The sequence below is a fragment of the Pempheris klunzingeri genome, chromosome 20 (assembly GCF_042242105.1).
Source record: "Pempheris klunzingeri isolate RE-2024b chromosome 20, fPemKlu1.hap1, whole genome shotgun sequence".
In the NCBI taxonomy this organism is placed as follows: Eukaryota; Metazoa; Chordata; class Actinopteri; order Acropomatiformes; family Pempheridae; genus Pempheris; species Pempheris klunzingeri.
Window position 1 is genome coordinate 18,624,441 of NC_092031.1, and position 23,465 is coordinate 18,647,905.

The 23,465-nt window shown below is 36.9% G+C and overlaps 1 pseudogene; it reads right to left on the reverse strand.

Moving 5' to 3' along the window:
- LOC139220216 (myosin heavy chain, fast skeletal muscle-like) overlaps positions 1-22,923 on the reverse strand; it is a 131,712-nt pseudogene extending 108,789 nt beyond the window's left edge.
- Positions 22,924-23,465: the final 542 nt, after the last annotated feature.

Sequence of the window (23,465 nt, forward strand, 5' to 3'; positions counted from 1 at the left end):
GTGAGAGAAAGACAAAATGGACACTGTTGAATACAGACAAATTAGCTGGAGAAACTTCATCCAACTAATGTAATCCATCATCTTTAACTATTCTGAGTGTTTCCTGGGCTTAGAATGGTGAGAGAAAGACAAAATGGACACTATTGAATACAGACAAATTATCTTAAGAAACTCCATCCAACTAATGTAATCCATCATCTTTAACTATTCTGAGTGTTTCCTAGGCTCAGAATGGTGAGAGAAAGACAAAATGGACACTGTTGAATACAAACAAATTATCTTAAGAAACTCCATCCAACTAATGTAATCCATCATCTTTAACTATTCTAAGTGTTTTCTGCGCAGAAATGTAAGTCTATCAGTCCATGATAACACATTTCACCTCCTGTGTCCAAAATAGGCTTAGAATGGTGAGAGAAAGCCAAAATGGACACTGTTGAATACAGACAAATTATCTTAAGAAACTCCATCCAACTAATGTAATCCATCATCTTTAACTATTCTGAGTGTTTCCTGGGCTCAGAATGGTGAGAGAAAGACAAAATGGACACTGTTGAATACAGACAAATTAGTTGGAGAAACTTCATCCAACTAATGTAATCCATCATCTTTAACTATTCTGAGTGTTTCCTGGGCTTAGAATGGTGAGAGAAAGACAAAATGGACACTATTGAATACAGACAAATTATCTTAAGAAACTCCATCCAACTAATGTAATCCATCATCTTTAACTATTCTGAGTGTTTCCTAGGCTCAGAATGGTGAGAGAAAGACAAAATGGACACTGTTGAATACAAACAAATTATCTTAAGAAACTCCATCCAACTAATGTAATCCATCATCTTTAACTATTCTAAGTGTTTTCTGCGCAGAAATGTAAGTCTATCAGTCCATGATAACACATTTCACCTCCTGTGTCCAAAATAGGCTTAGAATGGTGAGAGAAAGCCAAAATGGACACTGTTGAATACAGACAAATTAGCTGGAGAAACTTCATCCAACTAATGTAATTCATCATCTTTAACTATTCTGAGTGTTTCCTAGGCTTAGAATGGTGAGAGGAAGCCAAAATGGAAACTGTTGAATACAGACAAATTATCTTAAGAAACTCCATCCAACTAATGTAATTCATCATCTTTAACTATTCTGAGTGTTTCCTAGGCTTAGAATGGTGAGAGAAAACCAAAATGGACACTGTTGAATACAGACAAATTATCTTAAGAAACTCCATCCAACTAATGTAATTCATCATCTTTTACTATTCTAAGTGTTTTCTGGGCAGAAATGTAAGTCTATCAGTCCATGATAACACATTTCACCTCCTGTGTCCAAAATAGGCTTGGAATGGTGAGAGAAAGCCAAAATGGACACTGTTGAATACAGACAAATTATCTTAAGAAACTCCATCCAACTAATGCAATTCATCATCTTTAACTATTCTAAGTGTTTTCTGGGCAGAAATGTAAGTCTATCAGTCCATGATAACACATTTCACCTCCTGTGTCAAAAATAGGCTTAGAATGGTGAGAGGAAGCCAAAATGTAAACTGTTGAATACAGACAAATTATCTTAAGAAACTCCATCCAACTAATGTAATTCATCATCTTTAACTATTCTGAGTGTTTCCTAGGCTTAGAATGGTGAGAGAAAACCAAAATGGACACTGTTGAATACAGACAAATTATCTTAAGAAACTCCATCCAACTAATGTAATTCATCATCTTTTACTATTCTAAGTGTTTTCTGGGCAGAAATGTAAGTCTATCAGTCCATGATAACACATTTCACCTCCTGTGTCAAAAATAGGCTTAGAATGGTGAGAGAAAGCCAAAATGGACACTGTTGAATACAGACAAATTATCTTAAGAAACTCCATCCAACTAATGCAATTCACCATCTTTAACTATTCTAAGTGTTTTCTGGGCAGAAATGTAAGTCTATCAGTCCATGATAACACATTTCACCTCCTGTGTCAAAAATAGGCTTAGAATGGTGAGAGAAAGACAAAATGGACACTGTTGAATACAGACAAATTATCTTAAGAAACTCCATCCAACTAATGTACTTCATCATCTTTAACTATTCTGAGTGTTTCCTAGGCTTAGAATGGTGAGAGAAAGCCAAAATGGACACTGTTGAATACAGACAAATTATCTTAAGAAACTCCATCCAACTAATGTAATCCATCATCTTTAACTATTCTGAGTGTTTCCTGGGCTCAGAATGGTGAGAGAAAGACAAAATGGACACTGTTGAATACAGACAAATTAGTTGGAGAAACTTCATCCAACTAATGTAATCCATCATCTTTAACTATTCTGAGTGTTTCCTGGGCTTAGAATGGTGAGAGAAAGACAAAATGGACACTGTTGAATACAGACAAATTATCTTAAGAAACTTCATCCAACTAATGTAATCCATCATCTTTAACTATTCTGAGTGTTTCCTGGGCTTAGAATGGTGAGAGAAAGACAAAATGGACACTATTGAATACAGACAAATTATCTTAAGAAACTCCATCCAACTAATGTAATCCATCATCTTTAACTATTCTGAGTGTTTCCTAGGCTCAGAATGGTGAGAGAAAGACAAAATGGACACTGTTGAATACAAACAAATTATCTTAAGAAACTCCATCCAACTAATGTAATCCATCATCTTTAACTATTCTAAGTGTTTTCTGCGCAGAAATGTAAGTCTATCAGTCAGAAATGTAAGTCTATCAGTCCATCAGTCCATTTCACCTCCTGTGTCCAAAATAGGCTTAGAATGGTGAGAGAAAGACAAAATGGACACTGTTGAATACAGACAAATTGGCTGGAGAAACTTCATCCAACTAATGTAATTCATCATCTTTAACTATTCTAAGTGTTTTCTGAGGAGAAATGTAAGTCTATCAGTCCATGATAACACATTTCACCTCCTGTGTCCAAAATAGGCTTAGAATGGTGAGAGAAAGACAAAATGGACACTGTTGAATACAGACAAATTAGCTGGAGAAACTTCATCCAACTAATGTAATTCATCATCTTTAACTATTCTGAGTGTTTCCTGTACAGAAGTTCAGGTTTGCCAGCCCCTGGAAAGACAATTCACCTCCTGTGTCCAAAATAGGCTTAGAATGGTGAGAGAAAGCCAAAATGGACACTGTTGAATACAGACAAATTATCTTAAGAAACTCCATCCAACTAATGTAATTCATCATCTTTAACTATTCTGAGTGTTTCCTAGGCTCAGAATGGTGAGAGAAAGACAAAATGGACACTGTTGAATACAGACAAATTATCTTAAGAAACTCCATCCAACTAATGCAATTCATCATCTTTAACTATTCTAAGTGTTTTCTGGGCAGAAATGTAAGTCTATCAGTCCATGATAACACATTTCACCTCCTGTGTCAAAAATAGGCTTAGAATGGTGAGAGAAAGACAAAATGGACACTGTTGAATACAGACAAATTGGCTGGAGAAACTTCATCCAACTAATGTAATTCATCATCTTTAACTATTCTGAGTGCTTCCTGTACAGAAGTTCAGGTTTGTCAGCCCCTGGAAAGACAATTCACCTCCTGTGTCCCAAATAGGCTTAGAATGGTGAGAGGAAGCCAAAATGGACACTGTTGAATACAGACAAATTATCTAAAGAAACTCCATCCAACTAATGTAATTCATCATCTTTAACTATTCTGAGTGTTTCCTAGGCTTAGAATGGTGAGAGAAAGACAAAATGGACACTATTGAATACAGACAAATTATCTTAAGAAACTCCATCCAACTAATATAATTCATCATCTTTAACTATTCTGAGTGTTTCCTAGGCTTAGAATGGTGAGAGAAAGCCAAAATGGACACTATTGAATACAGACAAATTATCTTAAGAAACTCCATCCAACTAATATAATTCATCATCTTTAACTATTCTGAGTGTTTCCTAGGCTCATAATGGTGAGAGAAAGACAAAATGGACACTGTTGAATACAGACAAATTATCTTAAGAAACTCCATCCAACTAATGTAATCCATCATCTTTAACTATTCTGAGTGTTTCCTAGGCTCAGAATGGTGAGAGAAAGACAAAATGGACACTATTGAATACAGACAAATTATCTTAAGAAACTCCATCCAACTAATGTAATCCATCATCTTTAACTATTCTGAGTGTTTCCTAGGCTCAGAATGGTGAGAGAAAGACAAAATGGACACTATTGAATACAAACAAATTATCTTAAGAAACTCCATCCAACTAATGTAATCCATCATCTTTAACTATTCTAAGTGTTTTCTGCGCAGAAATGTAAGTCTATCAGTCAGAAATGTAAGTCTATCAGTCCATCAGTCCATTTCACCTCCTGTGTCCAAAATAGGCTTAGAATGGTGAGAGAAAGACAAAATGGACACTGTTGAATACAGACAAATTGGCTGGAGAAACTTCATGCAACTAATGTAATTCATCATCTTTAACTATTCTGAGTGCTTCCTGTACAGAAGTTCAGGTTTGTCAGCCCCTGGAAAGACAATTCACCTCCTGTGTCCCAAATAGGCTTAGAATGGTGAGAGGAAGCCAAAATGGACACTATTGAATACAGACAAATTATCTTAAGAAACTCCATCCAACTAATGCAATTCATCATCTTTAACTATTCTAAGTGTTTTCTGGGCAGAAATGTAAGTCTATCAGTCCATGATAACACATTTCACCTCCTGTGTCAAAAATAGGATTAGAATGGTGAGAGAAAGACAAAATGGACACTGTTGAATACAGACAAATTGGCTGGAGAAACTTCATCCAACTAATGTAATTCATCATCTTTAACTATTCTGAGTGCTTCCTGTACAGAAGTTCAGGTTTGTCAGCCCCTGGAAAGACAATTCACCTCCTGTGTCCCAAATAGGCTTAGAATGGTGAGAGGAAGCCAAAATGGACACTGTTGAATACAGACAAATTATCTTAAGAAACTCCATCCAACTAATGTAATTCATCATCTTTAACTATTCTGAGTGTTTCCTAGGCTTAGAATGGTGAGAGAAAGACAAAATGGACACTATTGAATACAGACAAATTATCTTAAGAAACTCCATCCAACTAATGTAATTCATCATCTTTAACTATTCTGAGTGTTTCCTAGGCTCAGAATGGTGAGAGAAAGACAAAATGGACACTGTTGAATACAGACAAATTATCTTAAGAAACTCCATCCAACTAATGTAATCCATCATCTTTAACTATTCTGAGTGTTTCCTAGGCTCAGAATGGTGAGAGAAAGACAAAATGGACACTGTTGAATACAAACAAATTATCTTAAGAAACTCCATCCAACTAATGTAATCCATCATCTTTAACTATTCTAAGTGTTTTCTGGGCAGAAATGTAAGTCTATCAGTCCATGATAACACATTTCACCTCCTGTGTCCAAAATAGGCTTAGAATGGTGAGAGGAAGCCAAAATGGACACTGTTGAATACAGACAAATTATCTTAAGAAACTCCATCCAACTAATGTAATCCATCATCTTTAACTATTCTGAGTGTTTCCTGGGCTTAGAATGGTGAGAGAAAGACAAAATGGACACTATTGAATACAGACAAATTATCTTAAGAAACTCCATTCAACTAATGTAATCCATCATCTTTAACTATTCTGAGTGTTTCCTAGGCTCAGAATGGTGAGAGAAAGACAAAATGGACACTGTTGAATACAAACAAATTATCTTAAGAAACTCCATCCAACTAATGTAATCCATCATCTTTAACTATTCTAAGTGTTTTCTGCGCAGAAATGTAAGTCTATCAGTCAGAAATGTAAGTCTATCAGTCCATCAGTCCATTTCACCTCCTGTGTCCAAAATAGGCTTAGAATGGTGAGAGAAAGACAAAATGGACACTGTTGAATACAGACAAATTGGCTGGAGAAACTTCATCCAACTAATGTAATTCATCATCTTTAACTATTCTGATTGCTTCCTGTGCAGAAGTTCAGGTTTGCCAGCCCCTGGAAAGACAATTCACCTCCTGTGTCCAAAATAGGCTTAGAATGGTGAGAGAAAGCCAAAATGGACACTGTTGAATACAGACAAATTATCTTAAGAAACTCCATCCAACTAATGTAATTCATCATCTTTAACTATTCTGAGTGTTTCCTAGGCTTAGAATGGTGAGAGAAAGACAAAATGGACACTATTGAATACAGACAAATTATCTTAAGAAACTCCATCCAACTAATGTAATTCATCATCTTTAACTATTCTGAGTGTTTCCTAGGCTTAGAATGGTGAGAGAAAGCCAAAATGGACACTATTGAATACAGACAAATTATCTTAAGAAACTCCATCCAACTAATGTAATCCATCATCTTTAACTATTCTGAGTGTTTCCTACGCTCAGAATGGTGAGAGAAAGACAAAATGGACACGGTTGAATACAAACAAATTATCTTAAGAAACTCCATCCAACTAATGTAATCCATCATCTTTAACTATTCTAAGTGTTTTCTGCGCAGAAATGTAAGTCTATCAGTCCATGATAACACATTTCACCTCCTGTGTCCCAAATAGGCTTAGAATGGTGAGAGAAAGCCAAAATGGACACTATTGAATACAGACAAATTATCTTAAGAAACTCCATCCAACTAATGTAATCCATCATCTTTAACTATTCTGAGTGTTTCCTAGGCTCAGAATGGTGAGAGAAAGACAAAATGGACACGGTTGAATACAGACAAATTATCTTAAGAAACTCCATCCAACTAATGTAATCCATCATCTTTAACTATTCTAAGTGTTTTCTGCGCAGAAATGTAAGTCTATCAGTCCATGATAACACATTTCACCTCCTGTGTCCCAAATAGGCTTAGAATGGTGAGAGGAAGCCAAAATGGACACTGTTGAATACAGACAAATTATCTTAAGAAACTCCATCCAACTAATGTAATCCATCATCTTTAACTATTCTGAGTGTTTCCTGGGCTTAGAATGGTGAGAGAAAGACAAAATGGACACTCATGAATACAGACAAATTAGCTGGAGAAACTTCATCCAACTAATGTAATCCATCATCTTTAACTATTCTGAGTGTTTCCTGGGCTTAGAATGGTGAGAGAAAGACAAAATGGACACTATTGAATACAGACAAATTATCTTAAGAAACTCCATCCAACTAATGTAATCCATCATCTTTAACTATTCTGAGTGTTTCCTAGGCTCAGAATGGTGAGAGAAAGACAAAATGGACACTGTTGAATACAAACAAATTATCTTAAGAAACTCCATCCAACTAATGTAATCCATCATCTTTAACTATTCTAAGTGTTTTCTGCGCAGAAATGTAAGTCTATCAGTCAAAAATGTAAGTCTATCAGTCCATCAGTCCATTTCACCTCCTGTGTCCAAAATAGGCTTAGAATGGTGAGAGAAAGACAAAATGGACACTGTTGAATACAGACAAATTGGCTGGAGAAACTTCATGCAACTAATGTAATTCATCATCTTTAACTATTCTGAGTGCTTCCTGTACAGAAGTTGAGGTTTGTCAGCCCCTGGAAAGACAATTCACCTCCTGTGTCCAAAATAGGCTTAGAATGGTGAGAGGAAGCCAAAATGGACACTGTTGAATACAGACAAATTATCTTAAGAAACTCCATCCAACTAATGTAATTCATCATCTTTAACTATTCTGAGTGTTTCCTAGGCTTAGAATGGTGAGAGAAAGACAAAATGGACACTGTTGAATACAGACAAATTATCTTAAGAAACTCCATCCAACTAATATAATTCATCATCTTTAACTATTCTGAGTGTTTCCTAGGCTTAGAATGGTGAGAGAAAGCCAAAATGGACACTATTGAATACAGGCAAATTATCTTAAGAAACTCCATCCAACTAATATAATTCATCATCTTTAACTATTCTGAGTGTTTCCGAGGCTCAGAATGGTGAGAGAAAGACAAAATGGACACTGTTGAATACAGACAAATTATCTTAAGAAACTCCATCCAACTAATGTAATTCATCATCTTTAACTATTCTGAGTGTTTCCTAGGCTCAGAATGGTGAGAGAAAGACAAAATGGACACTGTTGAATACAAACAAATTATCTTAAGAAACTCCATCCAACTAATGTAATTCATCATCTTTAACTATTCTAAGTGTTTTCTGAGGAGAAATGTAAGTCTATCAGTCCATGATAACACATTTCACCTCCTGTGTCCAAAATAGGCTTAGAATGGTGAGAGAAAGACAAAATGGACACTGTTGAATACAGACAAATTAGCTGGAGAAACTTCATCCAACTAATGTAATTCATCATCTTTAACTATTCTGAGTGTTTCCTGTACAGAAGTTCAGGTTTGCCAGCCCCTGGAAAGACAATTCACCTCCTGTGTCCAAAATAGGCTTAGAATGGTGAGAGAAAGCCAAAATGGACACTGTTGAATACAGACAAATTATCTTAAGAAACTCCATCCAACTAATGTAATTCATCATCTTTAACTATTCTGAGTGTTTCCTAGGCTTAGAATGGTGAGAGAAAGCCAAAATGGACACTGTTGAATACAGACAAATTATCTTAAGAAACTCCATCCAACTAATTTAATTCATCATCTTTAACTATTCTAAGTGTTTTCTGGGCAGAAATGTAAGTCTATCAGTCCATGATAACACATTTCACCTCCTGTGTCAAAAATAGGCTTAGAATGGTGAGAGAAAGACAAAATGGACACTGTTGAATACAGACAAATTGGCTGGAGAAACTTCATCCAACTAATGTAATTCATCATCTTTAACTATTCTGAGTGCTTCCTGTACAGAAGTTCAGGTTTGTCAGCCCCTGGAAAGACAATTCACCTCCTGTGTCCCAAATAGGCTTAGAATGGTGAGAGGAAGCCAAAATGGACACTGTTGAATACAGACAAATTATCTTAAGAAACTCCATCCAACTAATGTAATTCATCATCTTTAACTATTCTGAGTGTTTCCTAGGCTTAGCATGGTGAGAGAAAGACAAAATGGACACTGTTGAATACAGACAAATTATCTTAAGAAACTCCATCCAACTAATGTAATCCATCATCTTTAACTATTCTGAGTGTTTCCTAGGCTCAGAATGGTGAGAGAAAGACAAAATGGACACGGTTGAATACAAACAAATTATCTTAAGAAACTCCATCCAACTAATGTAATCCATCATCTTTAACTATTCTAAGTGTTTTCTGTGCAGAAATGTAAGTCTATCAGTCCATGATAACACATTTCACCTCCTGTGTCCCAAATAGGCTTAGAATGGTGACAGGAAGCCAAAATGGACACTGTTGAATACAGACAAATTATCTTAAGAAACTCCATCCAACTAATGTAATCCATCATCTTTAACTATTCTGAGTGTTTCCTGGGCTTAGAATGGTGAGAGAAAGACAAAATGGACACTGTTGAATACAGACAAATTAGCTGGAGAAACTTCATCCAACTAATGTAATCCATCATCTTTAACTATTCTGAGTGTTTCCTGGGCTTAGAATGGTGAGAGAAAGACAAAATGGACACTATTGAATACAGACAAATTATCTTAAGAAACTCCATCCAACTAATGTAATCCATCATCTTTAACTATTCTGAGTGTTTCCTAGGCTCAGAATGGTGAGAGAAAGACAAAATGGACACTGTTGAATACAAACAAATTATCTTAAGAAACTCCATCCAACTAATGTAATCCATCATCTTTAACTATTCTAAGTGTTTTCTGCGCAGAAATGTAAGTCTATCAGTCCATGATAACACATTTCACCTCCTGTGTCCAAAATAGGCTTAGAATGGTGAGAGAAAGCCAAAATGGACACTGTTGAATACAGACAAATTATCTTAAGAAACTCCATCCAACTAATGTAATCCATCATCTTTAACTATTCTGAGTGTTTCCTGGGCTCAGAATGGTGAGAGAAAGACAAAATGGACACTGTTGAATACAGACAAATTAGTTGGAGAAACTTCATCCAACTAATGTAATCCATCATCTTTAACTATTCTGAGTGTTTCCTGGGCTTAGAATGGTGAGAGAAAGACAAAATGGACACTATTGAATACAGACAAATTATCTTAAGAAACTCCATCCAACTAATGTAATCCATCATCTTTAACTATTCTGAGTGTTTCCTAGGCTCAGAATGGTGAGAGAAAGACAAAATGGACACTGTTGAATACAAACAAATTATCTTAAGAAACTCCATCCAACTAATGTAATCCATCATCTTTAACTATTCTAAGTGTTTTCTGCGCAGAAATGTAAGTCTATCAGTCCATGATAACACATTTCACCTCCTGTGTCCAAAATAGGCTTAGAATGGTGAGAGAAAGCCAAAATGGACACTGTTGAATACAGACAAATTAGCTGGAGAAACTTCATCCAACTAATGTAATTCATCATCTTTAACTATTCTGAGTGTTTCCTAGGCTTAGAATGGTGAGAGGAAGCCAAAATGGAAACTGTTGAATACAGACAAATTATCTTAAGAAACTCCATCCAACTAATGTAATTCATCATCTTTAACTATTCTGAGTGTTTCCTAGGCTTAGAATGGTGAGAGAAAACCAAAATGGACACTGTTGAATACAGACAAATTATCTTAAGAAACTCCATCCAACTAATGTAATTCATCATCTTTTACTATTCTAAGTGTTTTCTGGGCAGAAATGTAAGTCTATCAGTCCATGATAACACATTTCACCTCCTGTGTCCAAAATAGGCTTGGAATGGTGAGAGAAAGCCAAAATGGACACTGTTGAATACAGACAAATTATCTTAAGAAACTCCATCCAACTAATGCAATTCATCATCTTTAACTATTCTAAGTGTTTTCTGGGCAGAAATGTAAGTCTATCAGTCCATGATAACACATTTCACCTCCTGTGTCAAAAATAGGCTTAGAATGGTGAGAGGAAGCCAAAATGTAAACTGTTGAATACAGACAAATTATCTTAAGAAACTCCATCCAACTAATGTAATTCATCATCTTTAACTATTCTGAGTGTTTCCTAGGCTTAGAATGGTGAGAGAAAGACAAAATGGACACTGTTGAATACAGACAAATTAGCTGGAGAAACTTCATCCAACTAATGTAATTCATCATCTTTAACTATTCTGAGTGTTTCCTAGGCTTAGAATGGTGAGAGAAAGCCAAAATGGACACTGTTGAATACAGACAAATTAGCTGGAGAAACTTCATCCAACTAATGTAATTCATCATCTTTAACTATTCTGAGTGTTTCCTAGGCTTAGAATGGTGAGAGGAAGCCAAAATGGAAACTGTTGAATACAGACAAATTATCTTAAGAAACTCCATCCAACTAATGTAATTCATCATCTTTAACTATTCTGAGTGTTTCCTAGGCTTAGCATGGTGAGAGAAAGACAAAATGGACACTGTTGAATACAGACAAATTATCTTAAGAAACTCCATCCAACTAATGTAATCCATCATCTTTAACTATTCTGAGTGTTTCCTAGGCTCAGAATGGTGAGAGAAAGACAAAATGGACACGGTTGAATACAAACAAATTATCTTAAGAAACTCCATCCAACTAATGTAATCCATCATCTTTAACTATTCTAAGTGTTTTCTGTGCAGAAATGTAAGTCTATCAGTCCATGATAACACATTTCACCTCCTGTGTCCCAAATAGGCTTAGAATGGTGACAGGAAGCCAAAATGGACACTGTTGAATACAGACAAATTATCTTAAGAAACTCCATCCAACTAATGTAATCCATCATCTTTAACTATTCTGAGTGTTTCCTGGGCTTAGAATGGTGAGAGAAAGACAAAATGGACACTGTTGAATACAGACAAATTAGCTGGAGAAACTTCATCCAACTAATGTAATCCATCATCTTTAACTATTCTGAGTGTTTCCTGGGCTTAGAATGGTGAGAGAAAGACAAAATGGACACTATTGAATACAGACAAATTATCTTAAGAAACTCCATCCAACTAATGTAATCCATCATCTTTAACTATTCTGAGTGTTTCCTAGGCTCAGAATGGTGAGAGAAAGACAAAATGGACACTGTTGAATACAAACAAATTATCTTAAGAAACTCCATCCAACTAATGTAATCCATCATCTTTAACTATTCTAAGTGTTTTCTGCGCAGAAATGTAAGTCTATCAGTCCATGATAACACATTTCACCTCCTGTGTCCAAAATAGGCTTAGAATGGTGAGAGAAAGCCAAAATGGACACTGTTGAATACAGACAAATTATCTTAAGAAACTCCATCCAACTAATGTAATCCATCATCTTTAACTATTCTGAGTGTTTCCTGGGCTCAGAATGGTGAGAGAAAGACAAAATGGACACTGTTGAATACAGACAAATTAGTTGGAGAAACTTCATCCAACTAATGTAATCCATCATCTTTAACTATTCTGAGTGTTTCCTGGGCTTAGAATGGTGAGAGAAAGACAAAATGGACACTATTGAATACAGACAAATTATCTTAAGAAACTCCATCCAACTAATGTAATCCATCATCTTTAACTATTCTGAGTGTTTCCTAGGCTCAGAATGGTGAGAGAAAGACAAAATGGACACTGTTGAATACAAACAAATTATCTTAAGAAACTCCATCCAACTAATGTAATCCATCATCTTTAACTATTCTAAGTGTTTTCTGCGCAGAAATGTAAGTCTATCAGTCCATGATAACACATTTCACCTCCTGTGTCCAAAATAGGCTTAGAATGGTGAGAGAAAGCCAAAATGGACACTGTTGAATACAGACAAATTAGCTGGAGAAACTTCATCCAACTAATGTAATTCATCATCTTTAACTATTCTGAGTGTTTCCTAGGCTTAGAATGGTGAGAGGAAGCCAAAATGGAAACTGTTGAATACAGACAAATTATCTTAAGAAACTCCATCCAACTAATGTAATTCATCATCTTTAACTATTCTGAGTGTTTCCTAGGCTTAGAATGGTGAGAGAAAACCAAAATGGACACTGTTGAATACAGACAAATTATCTTAAGAAACTCCATCCAACTAATGTAATTCATCATCTTTTACTATTCTAAGTGTTTTCTGGGCAGAAATGTAAGTCTATCAGTCCATGATAACACATTTCACCTCCTGTGTCCAAAATAGGCTTGGAATGGTGAGAGAAAGCCAAAATGGACACTGTTGAATACAGACAAATTATCTTAAGAAACTCCATCCAACTAATGCAATTCATCATCTTTAACTATTCTAAGTGTTTTCTGGGCAGAAATGTAAGTCTATCAGTCCATGATAACACATTTCACCTCCTGTGTCAAAAATAGGCTTAGAATGGTGAGAGGAAGCCAAAATGTAAACTGTTGAATACAGACAAATTATCTTAAGAAACTCCATCCAACTAATGTAATTCATCATCTTTAACTATTCTGAGTGTTTCCTAGGCTTAGAATGGTGAGAGAAAGACAAAATGGACACTGTTGAATACAGACAAATTAGCTGGAGAAACTTCATCCAACTAATGTAATTCATCATCTTTAACTATTCTGAGTGTTTCCTAGGCTTAGAATGGTGAGAGAAAGCCAAAATGGACACTGTTGAATACAGACAAATTAGCTGGAGAAACTTCATCCAACTAATGTAATTCATCATCTTTAACTATTCTGAGTGTTTCCTAGGCTTAGAATGGTGAGAGGAAGCCAAAATGGAAACTGTTGAATACAGACAAATTATCTTAAGAAACTCCATCCAACTAATGTAATTCATCATCTTTAACTATTCTGAGTGTTTCCTAGGCTTAGAATGGTGAGAGAAAACCAAAATGGACACTGTTGAATACAGACAAATTATCTTAAGAAACTCCATCCAACTAATGTAATTCATCATCTTTTACTATTCTAAGTGTTTTCTGGGCAGAAATGTAAGTCTATCAGTCCATGATAACACATTTCACCTCCTGTGTCCAAAATAGGCTTGGAATGGTGAGAGAAAGCCAAAATGGACACTGTTGAATACAGACAAATTATCTTAAGAAACTCCATCCAACTAATGCAATTCATCATCTTTAACTATTCTAAGTGTTTTCTGGGCAGAAATGTAAGTCTATCAGTCCATGATAACACATTTCACCTCCTGTGTCCCAAATAGGCTTAGAATGGTGAGAGAAAGCCAAAATGGACACTATTGAATACAGACAAATTATCTTAAGAAACTCCATCCAACTAATGTAATCCATCATCTTTAACTATTCTGAGTGTTTCCTAGGCTCAGAATGGTGAGAGAAAGACAAAATGGACACGGTTGAATACAGACAAATTATCTTAAGAAACTCCATCCAACTAATGTAATCCATCATCTTTAACTATTCTAAGTGTTTTCTGCGCAGAAATGTAAGTCTATCAGTCCATGATAACACATTTCACCTCCTGTGTCCCAAATAGGCTTAGAATGGTGAGAGGAAGCCAAAATGGACACTGTTGAATACAGACAAATTATCTTAAGAAACTCCATCCAACTAATGTAATCCATCATCTTTAACTATTCTGAGTGTTTCCTGGGCTTAGAATGGTGAGAGAAAGACAAAATGGACACTGTTGAATACAGACAAATTAGCTGGAGAAACTTCATCCAACTAATGTAATCCATCATCTTTAACTATTCTGAGTGTTTCCTGGGCTTAGAATGGTGAGAGAAAGACAAAATGGACACTATTGAATACAGACAAATTATCTTAAGAAACTCCATCCAACTAATGTAATCCATCATCTTTAACTATTCTGAGTGTTTCCTAGGCTCAGAATGGTGAGAGAAAGACAAAATGGACACTGTTGAATACAAACAAATTATCTTAAGAAACTCCATCCAACTAATGTAATCCATCATCTTTAACTATTCTAAGTGTTTTCTGCGCAGAAATGTAAGTCTATCAGTCCATGATAACACATTTCACCTCCTGTGTCCAAAATAGGCTTAGAATGGTGAGAGGAAGCCAAAATGGACACTGTTGAATACAGACAAATTATCTTAAGAAACTCCATCCAACTAATGTAATTCATCATCTTTAACTATTCTGAGTGTTTCCTAGGCTTAGAATGGTGAGAGAAAGACAAAATGGACACTGTTGAATACAGACAAATTATCTTAAGAAACTCCATCCAACTAATATAATTCATCATCTTTAACTATTCTGAGTGTTTCCTAGGCTTAGAATGGTGAGAGAAAGCCAAAATGGACACTATTGAATACAGGCAAATTATCTTAAGAAACTCCATCCAACTAATATAATTCATCATCTTTAACTATTCTGAGTGTTTCCGAGGCTCAGAATGGTGAGAGAAAGACAAAATGGACACTGTTGAATACAGACAAATTATCTTAAGAAACTCCATCCAACTAATGTAATTCATCATCTTTAACTATTCTGAGTGTTTCCTAGGCTCAGAATGGTGAGAGAAAGACAAAATGGACACTGTTGAATACAAACAAATTATCTTAAGAAACTCCATCCAACTAATGTAATTCATCATCTTTAACTATTCTAAGTGTTTTCTGAGGAGAAATGTAAGTCTATCAGTCCATGATAACACATTTCACCTCCTGTGTCCAAAATAGGCTTAGAATGGTGAGAGAAAGACAAAATGGACACTGTTGAATACAGACAAATTAGCTGGAGAAACTTCATCCAACTAATGTAATTCATCATCTTTAACTATTCTGAGTGTTTCCTGTACAGAAGTTCAGGTTTGCCAGCCCCTGGAAAGACAATTCACCTCCTGTGTCCAAAATAGGCTTAGAATGGTGAGAGAAAGCCAAAATGGACACTGTTGAATACAGACAAATTATCTTAAGAAACTCCATCCAACTAATGTAATTCATCATCTTTAACTATTCTGAGTGTTTCCTAGGCTTAGAATGGTGAGAGAAAGCCAAAATGGACACTGTTGAATACAGACAAATTATCTTAAGAAACTCCATCCAACTAATTTAATTCATCATCTTTAACTATTCTAAGTGTTTTCTGGGCAGAAATGTAAGTCTATCAGTCCATGATAACACATTTCACCTCCTGTGTCAAAAATAGGCTTAGAATGGTGAGAGAAAGACAAAATGGACACTGTTGAATACAGACAAATTGGCTGGAGAAACTTCATCCAACTAATGTAATTCATCATCTTTAACTATTCTGAGTGCTTCCTGTACAGAAGTTCAGGTTTGTCAGCCCCTGGAAAGACAATTCACCTCCTGTGTCCCAAATAGGCTTAGAATGGTGAGAGGAAGCCAAAATGGACACTGTTGAATACAGACAAATTATCTTAAGAAACTCCATCCAACTAATGTAATTCATCATCTTTAACTATTCTGAGTGTTTCCTAGGCTTAGAATGGTGAGAGAAAGACAAAATGGACACTGTTGAATACAGACAAATTATCTTAAGAAACTCCATCCAACTAATGTAATCCATCATCTTTAACTATTCTGAGTGTTTCCTAGGCTTAGAATGGTGAGAGAAAGACAAAATGGACACGGTTGAATACAAACAAATTATCTTAAGAAACTCCATCCAACTAATGTAATCCATCATCTTTAACTATTCTAAGTGTTTTCTGTGCAGAAATGTAAGTCTATCAGTCCATGATAACACATTTCACCTCCTGTGTCCCAAATAGGCTTAGAATGGTGACAGGAAGCCAAAATGGACACTGTTGAATACAGACAAATTATCTTAAGAAACTCCATCCAACTAATGTAATCCATCATCTTTAACTATTCTGAGTGTTTCCTGGGCTCAGAATGGTGAGAGAAAGACAAAATGGACACTGTTGAATACAGACAAATTAGTTGGAGAAACTTCATCCAACTAATGTAATCCATCATCTTTAACTATTCTGAGTGTTTCCTGGGCTTAGAATGGTGAGAGAAAGACAAAATGGACACTATTGAATACAGACAAATTATCTTAAGAAACTCCATCCAACTAATGTAATCCATCATCTTTAACTATTCTGAGTGTTTCCTAGGCTCAGAATGGTGAGAGAAAGACAAAATGGACACTGTTGAATACAAACAAATTATCTTAAGAAACTCCATCCAACTAATGTAATCCATCATCTTTAACTATTCTAAGTGTTTTCTGCGCAGAAATGTAAGTCTATCAGTCCATGATAACACATTTCACCTCCTGTGTCCAAAATAGGCTTAGAATGGTGAGAGAAAGCCAAAATGGACACTGTTGAATACAGACAAATTAGCTGGAGAAACTTCATCCAACTAATGTAATTCATCATCTTTAACTATTCTGAGTGTTTCCTGTACAGAAGTTCAGGTTTGCCAGCCCCTGGAAAGACAATTCACCTCCTGTGTCCAAAATAGGCTTAGAATGGTGAGAGAAAGCCAAAATGGACACTGTTGAATACAGACAAATTATCTTAAGAAACTCCATCCAACTAATGTAATTCATCATCTTTAACTATTCTGAGTGTTTCCTAGGCTTAGAATGGTGAGAGAAAGCCAAAATGGACACTGTTGAATACAGACAAATTATCTTAAGAAACTCCATCCAACTAATGCAATTCATCATCTTTAACTATTCTAAGTGTTTTCTGGGCAGAAATGTAAGTCTATCAGTCCATGATAACACATTTCACCTCCTGTGTCAAAAATAGGCTTAGAATGGTGAGAGAAAGACAAAATGGACACTGTTGAATACAGACAAATTGGCTGGAGAAACTTCATCCAACTAATGTAATTCATCATCTTTAACTATTCTGAGTGTTTCCTAGGCTTAGAATGGTGAGAGAAAGCCAAAATGGACACTGTTGAAAACAGACAAATTATCTTAAGAAACTCCATCCAACTAATGTAATTCATCATCTTTAAGATAATTTGTCTTTGTACATCATACGTTCATTTTCATGTTTTCTCCCTAAACTAAGCTCATTGGACACAGGAGGTGAATTGTGTTTCTGGGTCTGACAGGTCTGAAATCCTGTGCAGGAAACACTGGCACATCTGAAATCCTGTGCAGGAAACACTGGCACAGCTGAAATGCTGCGCAGAAACACTCAGAATAGTTAAAGATGATCAATTACATTAGTAAGATAAAGTTTCTTAAGATAATTTGTATGTGTTCATCATACGTTCATGTTCATGTTTCCTCCACAAACTAAGCTCATTGGACACAGGAGGTGAATTGCGTTTCTGAGTCTGACAGGTCTGAAGTCCTGTGCAGGAAACACTGGCACACCTGAAATCCTTTGCAGGAAACACTGGCACATCTGAAATCCTGTACAGGAAACACTCAGAATAGTTAAAGATGATGAATTACATTAGTAAGATCAAGTTTCTTAAGATAATTTGTCAGTGTTCATCATATGTTCATTTTCATGTTTTCTCCCCAAACTAAGCCTATTGTGGACACAAGAGGTGACTTGTGTTTTTGGGTATGACAGGTCTGAAATCTGTGCAGGAAACACTGGCACACCTGAAATTCTGTACAGTAAACACTGGCACACCTGAACTCCTTTACAGTAAACACTCAGACAAATTATCTTAAGAAACTTGATTTTACTAATGTAATTCATCATCTTAAACTATTCTGTGTTCATATTACGTTCATGTTCATGTTTTCTCCCCAAACTAATCTCATCGGACAAAGGAGGTGAAATGCAGGAAACACTGGCACACCTGAACTTCTGTACAGGAAACATTCAGAATAGTTAAGAAACTTGATCTAACTAATGTAATTCATCATGTTTAAGATAATTTGTCTGTGTTCATCATACGTTCATGTTCATGTTTTCTCCCCAAACTAAGCTTATTGGACACAGGAGGTGAATTGCGTTTCTGGGTCTGACAAGTCTGAAATCCTGTGCAGGAAACACTGGCACACCTGAAATCCTGTACAGGAAACACCCAGAATAGTTAAAGATGATGAATTACATTAATAAGATCAAGTTTCTTAAGATAATTTGTCAGTGTTCATCGTGTGTTCATTTTGGCGTTCTGTCACCATTGTAGCTTATTTTGGTGAATTGTGTTTCCAGGGACAGATAGAATTACATTTTTGCCTTGAAAACACTCACAACAGTTAGAGATGATGAATTACATTAGTTGGATCAAGTTTTTTTTAAGATAACTGGTCTGTATTCAACACGTGTTCATTTTGGCGTTCTCTCGCTATTCTAAGCTTATTTTGGACACAGGAGGTGAATTGTGTTTGCATGTTTTATGTTTTTTTTGGGTTGGTAGGTTTCCCCAGAGTGGAGCTGCAAACCCAAACCTTGTGATAGTCACAGGTTGTCCTCAACTTGTGGATGAAGCCATCGAACACCTCCTTACCTCGAAGCTATGTGATAACATTTACTTGCATGACAACTGTTAATTTTACAGTATACATGGCTTTATTTTTACTGTTATTCAGTACTGACAAATGTTGGCATTTTGCCTTCCTTTCTGCCTGTTGTTTTTCTTCAAGCTGGCAACCAAGATATCTCCCTAAGCCATGCTGCGAGAGATGGGCCTGAAATTTCATCAACCCCCTCTTGACCTGGACTCAATGTTGACCCTATAAGTCTTCACTTCTGAGAGTGGGATTAGTTCACTGAAAGTAGCTCAAAATTAATATTTTCTGAGACTTGTTATCCAGAGAAACTTGATTACACTCATGTAATTCATCATCTTAAGCTATTCTGATTTTTTACAATATAGAAATTTACATCTGTCTGCCTCTGGAAAGGCAATTCTCCAGTGTCAAAACTGCTCAATATGAAAATTTCAAAACTTAATATGAACGTTTGCTAACAGGAGACTTTTAACTCACAGAAATTTGATTCACCGCATATAATCTATCATGTTTAACCATGCTTGCAGTGAAGAAATTAACATCAAGGATCCCAGCGTCCCTCTGGCAAACATCCGCTTCCTGGATATGAAGACGGATTGCATCCGATTGTGAAGCTACACTTTATTCTGTGTCCTTGTGCTTACAGAGTCGTGGATAAATGGTAATACATCTGACTCCGGTGTCAAACTAAGGGAACAAACACTGCACAGTGCAGACAGGGAGGCTGCCTCATCTGGTATAAACTAACTGGTAATGTATACAAACAACTCATGATGCTGCAATATGAAGAGGATTTCTCAGTTCTTTTGTGGAGTTTAAATTTTTTTTTTGATTTTTTTACCTACCACGACAGTTTTTCTCTTTAAAAAAGAAGATAACAAAACTAAATAGACAAGCTCATTGGAGTAATTCCCAGACTTGAGCATAATTTGTGAAAACTTGCAAGGATACTGCATGCCACCAAATTAGAAGAACCACGCTTAATCTGGACAGCTTTAAAACCTATAGAAAGGCCCTCTATAATGTAATGTCTATTACTCCTCATTAATAGAAGGACATAAAAACATGTCAGCATGTCAGCCAGACTGGCAAAGAGCCAGAACTCTATTGAGCCTTGTATTCTATTCCTATAGAACTAAGAGAGAATTTTATCATTAAAGAACCTCATGAAGTCTTTAATTCTATTAGAGACAAAATTCATGACCCCCTGCCCTTAACAGGCTCTAATTTAACCTCAGATTTAGGGACCATTGGGATCTGTTGAACTTCATGTGTATTTGGATCTTCCTGAAGCTTCAATGATTTCCTCACCCAAACTTGTCTCCAGTTGGAATGCAGCTGGGCTCCTTAAGCAGACATGATCTTCACTTCCTGGTCCACAGCAGGTCAGATGAGCAACAGAAACTTGAACAGGATCACAGCAGAGAGGATCACTGATGTCTGTCTTCCATCTTTGGTGGACATGTACAACCAATGCATTAGTAGAGGAGGCAGCATCACGAATGATCCCTACTATCCCTCTCCTGCCATTGGGGAAAAGCAAACTAACGACACAAAGGCATTTGTTACAGCTAGCATACAGAGCAAAAGGCTAGTAATGACCAGATCCAAACAGCATCTGCAGATATTTTTTTACAAGTGCACGAACTAAAAGAAATGTGCAGCTAATGGTTACCTTGTCGGAGGTTATCTGCAGGCTGCACTCACTGCTGCAGAGTGGCACACGGAGGTCACTTAAACAGCGCATGATCATCTTCTGGCAGCTGGCTCTGGGCTTGATTTTGCCTCTTTCATGTCTCTTCTGAAGTGACCGTCGCCGACCCCCCGCCCCCGCCCTTGCCTTTGATCTTTCTCCGTCCATGTTAACTCCGTGTGGCCACAGCACAGCACGGGGATCAGCGTGACTTAAGATCTTGCCTGACTTGAACCAGGATGACCATCAGATGTGATTATGTGATGATAAAATGTGAGTCAAATATTCCCATTTATATTACACGGTGTTAATGTATTTTTTTCATTGTTATTCAGTTGTTGAGACTCAGAATAATTGTTTTCTGTCGTTAACATGATGTGATTCCGAGCTAGTTACTAGCTTATCGTGAGCACTGCAGTCTGCTAGCTAACGCTACAGTTTCTGTGCGTTTCGTCGCCATTTTCTGTTGTTTTTCGTACGGAATTCTTGCTAATCGCTATTGCTAGCTTATTACACACTCAGTACAAGTTAGCTCTTTATGCTAAATTATCTGTTTATCTAGACTATTATCTGTGTAGATGCCTACCTCTAGCTTTGCTGTCTGTGCTAGATTTTCCAACAGTAATCACAAGGCATGTGCATTTCAAGCAAAAAAAGTCGATCATTGTCTACCGGCATCCAGCCATGACCAAGCGCTGAAGGGCAGTGCGATCACCCCAAAAGGAGAGAAAGACAGCAGATACTAGTGATGTGTCGGAACGATCCGGTTCTTAGAGCTGGCTCTTTGAAGCGAACGACGGGTGCCGGCTCCTGATCGGGAGCCGATCAGATCTGGGGCGATATGTTGGTTTTTCGGGGGGCGGGGCGGGGGTATAGACACAGCGCAGTGAGCACACGAACTGGAGTGAGGGAGAGACGAGAGCGATAGAGAGCACTGCTACAAGTCAGACTGCAGGCAGGACAGGTGACAAACATGAGCGACAGAAAATGTAGAAAAATTTGGACACATTTTAATATGATATTTATTTATTTTTTTAATATTGATAGTTCAAAGGCAGAGTGCAGACTTTGCAAAATTAAAATTTCACATCAGGCAGGGCAGCTCCACAAATAACCTGCACAGGCATGCATGTACTGTTCACCCATCAATTCAGTTAGAGGAGGAAAGACAAGCAAGGGAAGCTGCTGAAATTTTAATTTTGCAAAGTCTGCACTCTGTCCTTGAACTATCAATTATATTAAAATGTGTCCAAATTTTACTACGTTATCTGTTGCTCACGTTTCTCACCTGTTCTGCCTGCAGTCACTGACTATGTAGCAGTGCTCTCTCTCACTCTCTTGTCTCTCCCTCACTCCAGTTCCTGTGCTCACTGCGCTGTCTGTAACCCTCCCTTCCCCCCTCCCCCTCAGTGTGGACACACAGACACCACCGCACATCTTGACCAATCACGTGGGGCTTTAACAGAAAAAAGACGAGAAAAACAAACATATCGGCTCCCGATCGGATCGGCTCCCAATCAGGAGCTGGCTCCCATCGTTCACTTCTTTGATGGCCACGAAGGATGAAGTGATTTTTGAATCAAGTTTCTTGTGATTGTTTGTATGCAGATGGTAGGGATGTGTTGTGATTTTTGAATACACAAGTGACACAGCAAAAATAGAGAGTGAAAATGAGCTGTGATAGATAGATAGATAGATAGATAGATAGATAGATAGATAGATAGATAGATAGATAGATTCCTTTTACTCCACACCTTCCCAGTATATCTCCAGTGGCTGATGGTCATTCTTTTTCCTCCTGAAGTCAATGATCAAAGGAGACAAAGGAGACTTTGTTTTCCTGGTGTTCAGGGACAGGTTGTTTACTGTACACCACTCTGCCAGCCTGTGGACCGCCTCCCTGTACGCCATCTCGTTTCCACCACTGTTGTGTCATCTGCAAATTTAATGATGACATTGGTGTCATCATTAATCATTAGGTGGTCATGGGTGTACAGTGAGTACAGGAAGGGGCTGAGGACGCAGCCCTGTGAGGCTCTTGTACTCGGAGACAGGGAGGAGGAGTGGTGGGGGCCCCTCCTGACTGACTATGGTCGGTTGTTTAAAAAGTCCTGTATCCATAGGCAGATGTTGTGGTGGAGGCCTAGCATTAGTTGGATGAAGTTTCTTAAGATAATTTGTCTGTATTCAACAGTGTCCATTTTGGCTTTCTCTCACCATTCTAAACCTATTTTGGACACAGGAGGTGAATTGTCTTTCCAGGGTCTAGCAAACCTGAACTTCTGTACAGGAAACACTCATAATAGTTAAAGATGATGAATTACATTAGTTGGATGAAGTTTCTCCAGCTAATTTGTCTGTATTCAACAGTGTCCATTTTGGCTTTCTCTCACCATTCTAAGCCTAGGAAACACTCAGAATAGTTAAAGATGATGAATTACATTAGTTGGATG